General features: G+C 31.3%; 1 long non-coding RNA gene across 1 annotated transcript; it reads right to left on the minus strand.

Annotated features, from left to right (window-relative positions):
• Positions 1–2,220: 2,220 nt before the first annotated feature.
• On the minus strand, positions 2,221–4,830 carry LOC127717976 (uncharacterized). The gene is made up of 3 exons (XR_007989502.1): positions 4,522–4,830; positions 3,908–3,991; positions 2,221–2,985 (listed from the first exon to the last, which is right to left on the minus strand). It is a non-coding gene; the product is annotated as an uncharacterized LOC127717976 (long non-coding RNA).
• Between the last annotated feature and the right edge of the window lie 2,763 nt (positions 4,831–7,593).

The raw sequence follows: 7,593 nt of genomic DNA on the forward strand, positions 1-7,593 counted from the left end.
TGCTTGCCCCCTTTAACTGCCCAGCAGGAATAACATCATTTCTAATCAGTACAGAATACATATATTTTAACCCTCTGAAGTGTTTAAAAAATACTTATAGATGGTGGTATAAAAGTACAACATAATTTGTAAGATTCTATAGTGAAAGATGTTGATGCCTCTTTCACTGCCGAATTTTTTAGAAAATCTGTGTTTATGTTATACTGTATATTTTTGTATCATGGTGTCTAGTTTTATTGTTGTTTCGTTGACGTTTATTCAAATATGTTTCATATGTTCATATAATAACAAAAGATGCTCAATAAGATATAGTATTTTTATGTTACTCATAGCATCGTCAGTTCCAGATAGAGGGTTGCTGATCACAAGGAAGCTAATAAACCAAGAGTTCCAAGTGGTGAAGTTGAAGTCATCCCTTCGTAAATTTTACGGACGCCATCACGAGTTTGTTGACCGTTATGGAATATCCGTTTCACAGATGATAGCGGATATGTTCGAATAATTGTCGTAACTACAATCCCCCCCCTTTTTCCCCAAATGTGAATTACCGAATTAGACTTATTACCGGGATTGTACTAGCATGAGCAACACGACGGGTGCCACATGTGGAGCAGGATCTGCTAACCCTTCCGGAGCACCTGCGATCACCCCGGTTTTTGGTGTTATTTGTGTTGCTCAGTCTTTAGTTTTCTATGTTGTGTTTTGTGTACTATTGTTTGTCTGTTGGTCTTTTTCTTTTTTTTTGCTATGGCGTTGTCAGTTTATTTCTGACTTATGAGTTTGAATGTTCCTTTGGTATCTTTCGCCTCTCTTGTCCAGGCGATCCGATACCTAACAAAATATGCTGGTTTGCAAAAACATCTTGTTGAGTATTAACTTTACAAAAACATAAGATATTTGGTTTTTAAGCAAATAATACAACACAGATACATTATGTCCTGACAGAAATCTATCTTGGGGTGAAACTACTTTTCAATTACTATGTATCAGTTTTGATGAAGATCTTCTCAAGATACATTATTTTAAAAGAATTGTTGAGATTAAAATACTTTAAATCAAGGGTCTAAACGGAATTTACCTGTAATATGTTGAATAAATGTGATTAAAACTCGAGTCTTGCCTATTGTAAACCATCTCATTCTCTCTCTTCTAACCCTTCAGATGATATTGTTAAGGAAATAGATAAACTTTTTTATAATTTATTATGGATCACACTAATACGTAGAGTGAGGGAGGATAAGTTATGTAAAAATTTTTCAAAGAAAGGGCTGAAAATGATCAATTTGAATATGTTTATTTAAGCACTTTAATCAACATAGATTAGAAGGAGTTTGCAGAGAGATAGTAAATGGCAAAATATTTCAATGTCAAAAATAGAGAAGAAATTTGTTTTAGTGGTGTTCATTATATATGACATCTTTATATAACAGTAAACAACTATTTTTTCTTCTAGCTAAATAACTCGTCTCACTTGTTGCATTTGTTTCTGTTATACCCTTACAATTTTATAGACGATTTTTCAATACGAATACGTTGAATACATTGACGCCTTCTCCAATCCGTATGACAAATTGCATTCAACTTTGTATTTCATATACAATTCTTATTGACAACATATGGAATATAAAAACAGCAAACGACAACTGACCCGCTTATGGGCTAACTTGCATTAAAGATTCCTCGAAATTTATTCATTGGTCATTATTGCTTGATGGCCAGTGGAAAATATCAAATATATATTCAGCAGGAAACCAAACTAACATTACTTTTAATGTAAAAAAAAAGTGTTCTACACTGTGGGTCGACCGGTATGAAGGGGAGAAGTAAGACTGCAACAGGAAAGAAGGGTATGTTGTTTAGAAATTATGCCATGCTAAAGGCCACCTGTTGGCGCCTCAATGAATAGTTGTAAGGATTCCTCCATGGCACCCTTCTTACACTTGGCATTAGATTCAGCGATCCCAATTTAACTGGACGATGCGGAATATTACAAAATCCAGTTCGCCAAACAGATCCCACTATCTATCAGGGGTTTTACTGCTGGATGGAAGAAGTCAAACGAACAATATTTTAATATCCTAGTTAACCATTGGGAATGTTCAGATTTAATAGGATCAAAATAAAATAAATGCATTTCCATGATTAACACCATAAGTACTCATTTGATTTATTTAAAATATGTAAAAATAAAATTTGTAAATGAAGGTTAATTATTCTCGACTACATCTTTATGTTTAAAATATATAGATGTATAAAAATGAAGTTTTCTCCGTCTCAGGAAAGTAAAATATATAAATCTAGGAAAGAATTTTTAATCCCGTTTTAATAATTTCTCACGTTAAGCGAGTCTATACCTTATACTTTCTTTGTTATTCTGTTCTTCAAGTGGTATATAAAATCACATTGTATTTCTTTCCGGGCATTTTGAATATAAAATCACATTTCATTTCAAGTCATTTACAGATGTGCTCTTGTATATTATTAGCCAAGGATCTCTTTCTTGTTTAGAATTTGTATTTGTTATCTCTTTCGGAAAAATTATGGTATTTTGATACATATTTGACCTTAATATTCTATATAGGTGTGTTTCAATATTTTCAAGATCAATTATCTGATAAGGATTTTCATATCCTCCTTCATTCAGCAGTGTATTTGATAGACTTTGTACATAACTCTCTGAGGAACTCGGCTTTTCAAAGGACGATATAGTACTGTTGGTTCTTTGCGAAGCTGGTCTGTCGACATTAGATACTGCTTCTTGCACATTGTTTGGTACGCCTTGGATACTCGCACTGTTATCGTGAATGCTTCCAATTTCATAATATTGAACTTCATGTGGAATTTCAGGAACGATTCCTGAATTTCGCTTGCGTTTCAGAAGGCAATAAATATTGAAACATATGCTGAATATAAGACCTCCTCCAATCAAACTACCTATTAGCGTACAGACAAAATCATAACATTTCCCTGAGTTGCTACTGAAGTCTATAATAAAAAAAGTTATGCAATTGTTTCTTTTTCTTGAAAATCATAGAGGTTGTTTATAACGATTCATGTTTAAGTATTGATTGATAAGAGGGTAAATAAAGATTTAAACAAAAGATAAACTTATAATACATTGAAACTCTCCAGGTCTGTTCTTTTTTTTCAGTCCATATGGGTTTTTTTTTATTAAGGGTATGTCTTGTTTGCTATGTCAAATCATTCTAAAGTTAACTTTAAAGGTGCATCAAATTTACTCGTTTACAATTCACCAATAAGAAATCAAAATGAAAAACAGCAACCGAAATCAAAATATATAAAACTCAAAATCATATAGTTTCTAATAAGTTGTCGTTATAAAATTCATGGAACATTATACAAATCCAGTGCTTCAGTCTGCAGTTTTACGCTCTTTTTTTAAACTAACAAATCTATCAGAGTCTACAATTGGCAGTTTGGGTTAAATTGAAAAATGCTTGTATTCGTCACTCTGTTTCAGGAATATTTCAATAAAATATTTCCTTGTTTACTTATGTATGTATTACAGGGAAATTTACAAGCACTTTGAGTATTAAAAACAAAACAACTAAGTTCTGAATTAATGTTGGTCTATGATTGCCAATTAGAAAACCATCCACAAAAGACAATAGGGAAAGGATATAAACAACTATATACATCAGATCATTGTTAAATGGTAAATATGTTAATAATCGCATATGGAGCAGAAAATTGGTACTGCAAATAATATTACTACCAGTGGGTCAATACATCTGCTAGTGGACTTGTTAGTTCCTTAACGTAATCACCAGATCAAGTATCCAGTAATTCGTTACTTGTATGAAAATGTCACTGCTGAAACGCGCATCGGTTGCAGTTAAATTAGCACATGTAATGTTATTGTCTCGAAAACATACATTGTACTCACCTTTAGTTTCAAATGTGCAAATATCTGGTTCTGTACTCGTTACAACATGATTTTTTGTAGACATATCTGCAAAATTTCTGGTACCTAAAATGTACCAATAAAACGTTATATTCTGTGTATGTTTTGTTTATGCATCATTGACAAATTGTCATTTCTACTAGGGTTTTATTTTTCTTTTTGGCTGATGAAGTATGAGCTGTATGTACGTTCGGTTGCAGGTTATCTTATTATACAAAAAGAATAAAAATGGCTAATCGAAAAGCCAAACGGTCTAACATGATTTTTTTTTAAAAAAAATTACAAAAAAACATTATAATATACATATATCAAGTAAACTATTCTGTTTGTTGCTACAGTTGCTTGAAACACATGCTTAAGATTTACATTTTATTCATTTTTCATATGAACCATAATCAAATTTCACAAAGATCGTATGTAGAGGTTGCCAAAGTCTAAATTGAAGTATCAACGAACACATTAAGCTCCACTAGTCAACGAAAAATCGCTTAATCTTCTTTTTTCCCCTTCATAGTTTCGCAAATTGGTTATTCCTGCTTTTGATAATTTTTTTTTTTAAAGTTTTAAGCCGAAAATAGGTAATTAATTTTACGTACGTGTTGCGCTTACGTTGTAAACATCTGTGTAAACTGTTGATGAGTGCACATACTCACACTTGTATACACCATCGTCATCTGACAAGAAGTTTGTAATCTGCAAGTTGCAATTGTGAGTATCGTATCCACCAAAAATCCTATATTTTGATTTATGTAGTCTTGGATTCAAATCCATTCCCTGTGTGTATGGTATCAAAGCACCAGCATTTGGTGCTAGTATCGTATTTGGACCTCTCCATTGGCCATTACACGCATTAAAGCAAGTGCAATTCAAAATCAAATTTTCTCCACGGTTTACCAACACTGACTGTATGGTTTTTTTACCTTGCATATTATCTATAAAAAAAAAATATCGCATTGTATGCTCGTCTTTTGAAAGACTTGATTTGTATTTTGTGTATTTCTCAATAAAGCAAAAATGTACCCAAGTAACATATTTTCTTTATAACACTTTGATCTTATCGATATTCATCTAATAATATTTAAAGTATTTATAATAGCAGATTATACATGTGATTGACACTAATACCAAATTACTCATTAGTTATATTTTACCCCAGTCTATTAACTGTCGAATGAGTAATTCAGCTCTACAGACACAACGACAAATGTTGTTACGTTTCACTTTTATCAAATACACGAACATGTAAACATATATTTATATGAAGGTCGCTTATCTTGTAGATGATAAACAAAGATAATATTAATTCAATACGGAAACATTAGCGAAAGGTGAAAGTCAAATCAATAGAAATTTAATCTCAACCACACTGCATGTGAATTTAGATATAAGCCTTACGATTTTTATTAAATCCATTTATTATCCATGAGGCATTGGACAAAATTTAATTGTGCGAAAATAATACATAGGAATGACCCAATTTTGATACAACCGCTAACTTCACAATTAGGAAAACAAAAGAGACAGCGACAATTACCCATAAAAAAACACGTCTCAATGCAGATACGTGTATATTCAGCTTAAAAATTCGACTTCGATTATCTAATATTTGAGTTTTATTCAACTGATCTGTTTACCCTATGTTTGTATCATATAAATTAAAAAGACATTTGTCATTGCTTTATAAAATTTTTAAGTACTTTTTAATTATCCATATATAAAACAGTACCTTAAACCTTTCGATTCTAACTGCTAACTCCGATTCCATGACTATATTTGAATGCTCTGTATCAAAATGTATCAAGATGCATTTTAGTAGTATAACGCAGCATTTTTTATATATTCAATTCAAAATAAATAAAAGTACTTATTCTATCCATTGTCCACACATAGGATTTTTAATATCTTAAATACATTACCAATATTATGTCTGGAACATCCCGGAATTTTAAATATATCTGCAGTAGAGCCTATAACAAATGATAAAAATATAAATATCAACTAATTATTAGAATTACAACAAACAACATATGAATACATAATCTAATGATCTTAATGGTTCGATTAGTCTCTGTTCGAACAGTTAATTAGAAACATCAATGAATTCATAAAAATATATAATGTTCTAACCATACTATATATATATAGCTACTGATTGAGCATAGGTCTTGAATGAATATACAATATACATAAACTAGTATAATAGTAACGACTATTTAGGTAATTTACCATCCGCATAAAGAAATTGTCCATCCTAAAATCTGCCTGAAGGAGTAAATGACATATGAAACTGCCTAAAGTTTATAAACCTAATGTTGTTAGGTATAATTTGATAAATTTATTTTAAATATTGTTTTAACATATTCAATGATTCTCATCTCCACACATCATCATATTTTTAATGTTTTTCCTTACTTAATTGTTGTGTCATGAAATCATTGTTTCTTCTAAGAAGAGATCCTCTTGGTGCAGCTACGAAAAATGAAACGAAACGGTCTCTGTGTTTACTAAGATCAGTGCCATAGCGTTGGACTTTCTTTAACAGACATTTGATGCACTAAATGTCATCTAATGGTACGCTAGTTTGTGATCATGGACCATAAGGATGTCAAAAGAGATTATTATACTGTTTGCGAATTTCTTATATTATCCATTCATTTCATTGGACACACTTTTAATTTTCACTAACCTTTCATCAGCCCCGCTCACCAATAGTAACATGTAAAAATATTAGCAACAGGTGTTAATGCCTAAAAGTAACACCCGCTGAGTACGAAGTTTGACGATCCGGAACAATAAACACCCGTTCCGATTTACCGATTTACCGATTCATATTTCTACATCATTTCCCTCAATTTGTTGTTGTTATTAACTATCTTAATTTATGACTTTATTTTTGTAAAATTGTCCTTGGAATAACACACTTGAATCATAAGGCATTTATTATAATAAAAAAACATACTGCCCTTGGATGAATGTGTTATGGTGATTAACACACTCGGTGAAAAAAATATCACCCGCGACTTCATCTTGGGTGATAATTATTTCCCTCATGTGTTAATCTACCCTAACACCGTCATCCAGAGGCAGTATGTTTATAATAAATGCTTCGAACTTCTTTAAACATTTATAATTGATTTGAATAATTATTCTTACCTGTGAGTGTGTCTGTAAGAAGAAGAACTAGCAAATACTGACTTTCCATACCTATATAATAATATGTGTATGTATGTTTCTTATTCTATGCAACCTCAAATTTAAAGTAATGATTTCTTAGAACACATCAATCAGACGCGAAAACTAACTTATATACTATTATACTTGTTTGTGCAAATTACGTTTATTTCATGTAAATTATTATCTTCTTATTTTCATTTTCTTTTTTTTTTTGTATTTTCTTGAATTGAATTGATTGTTCGTTAGAGGTAACAATATTCCTATTACCCTGCATGTCGATCCACAATAAGTTTATGATCTGATTTCTAACACGGTACAAGGGCATTAGTATCTGCATTGGCCAACACACTGCTCAAATGAAATAGGTAATGCACTCATATTCGAGTTTTAATAGCCGTTTAGCACATGTTCCTACTGTTGTTTTCATAGACATGATAGATATAATCCACAGCTCATATTTTTTTTTCAATTAACAACACACATAATTGAACAAT

This window comes from Mytilus californianus, unplaced genomic scaffold, assembly GCF_021869535.1.
Source record: "Mytilus californianus isolate M0D057914Y unplaced genomic scaffold, xbMytCali1.0.p SCAF_10, whole genome shotgun sequence".
Lineage (NCBI taxonomy): Eukaryota > Metazoa > Mollusca > Bivalvia > Mytilida > Mytilidae > Mytilus > Mytilus californianus.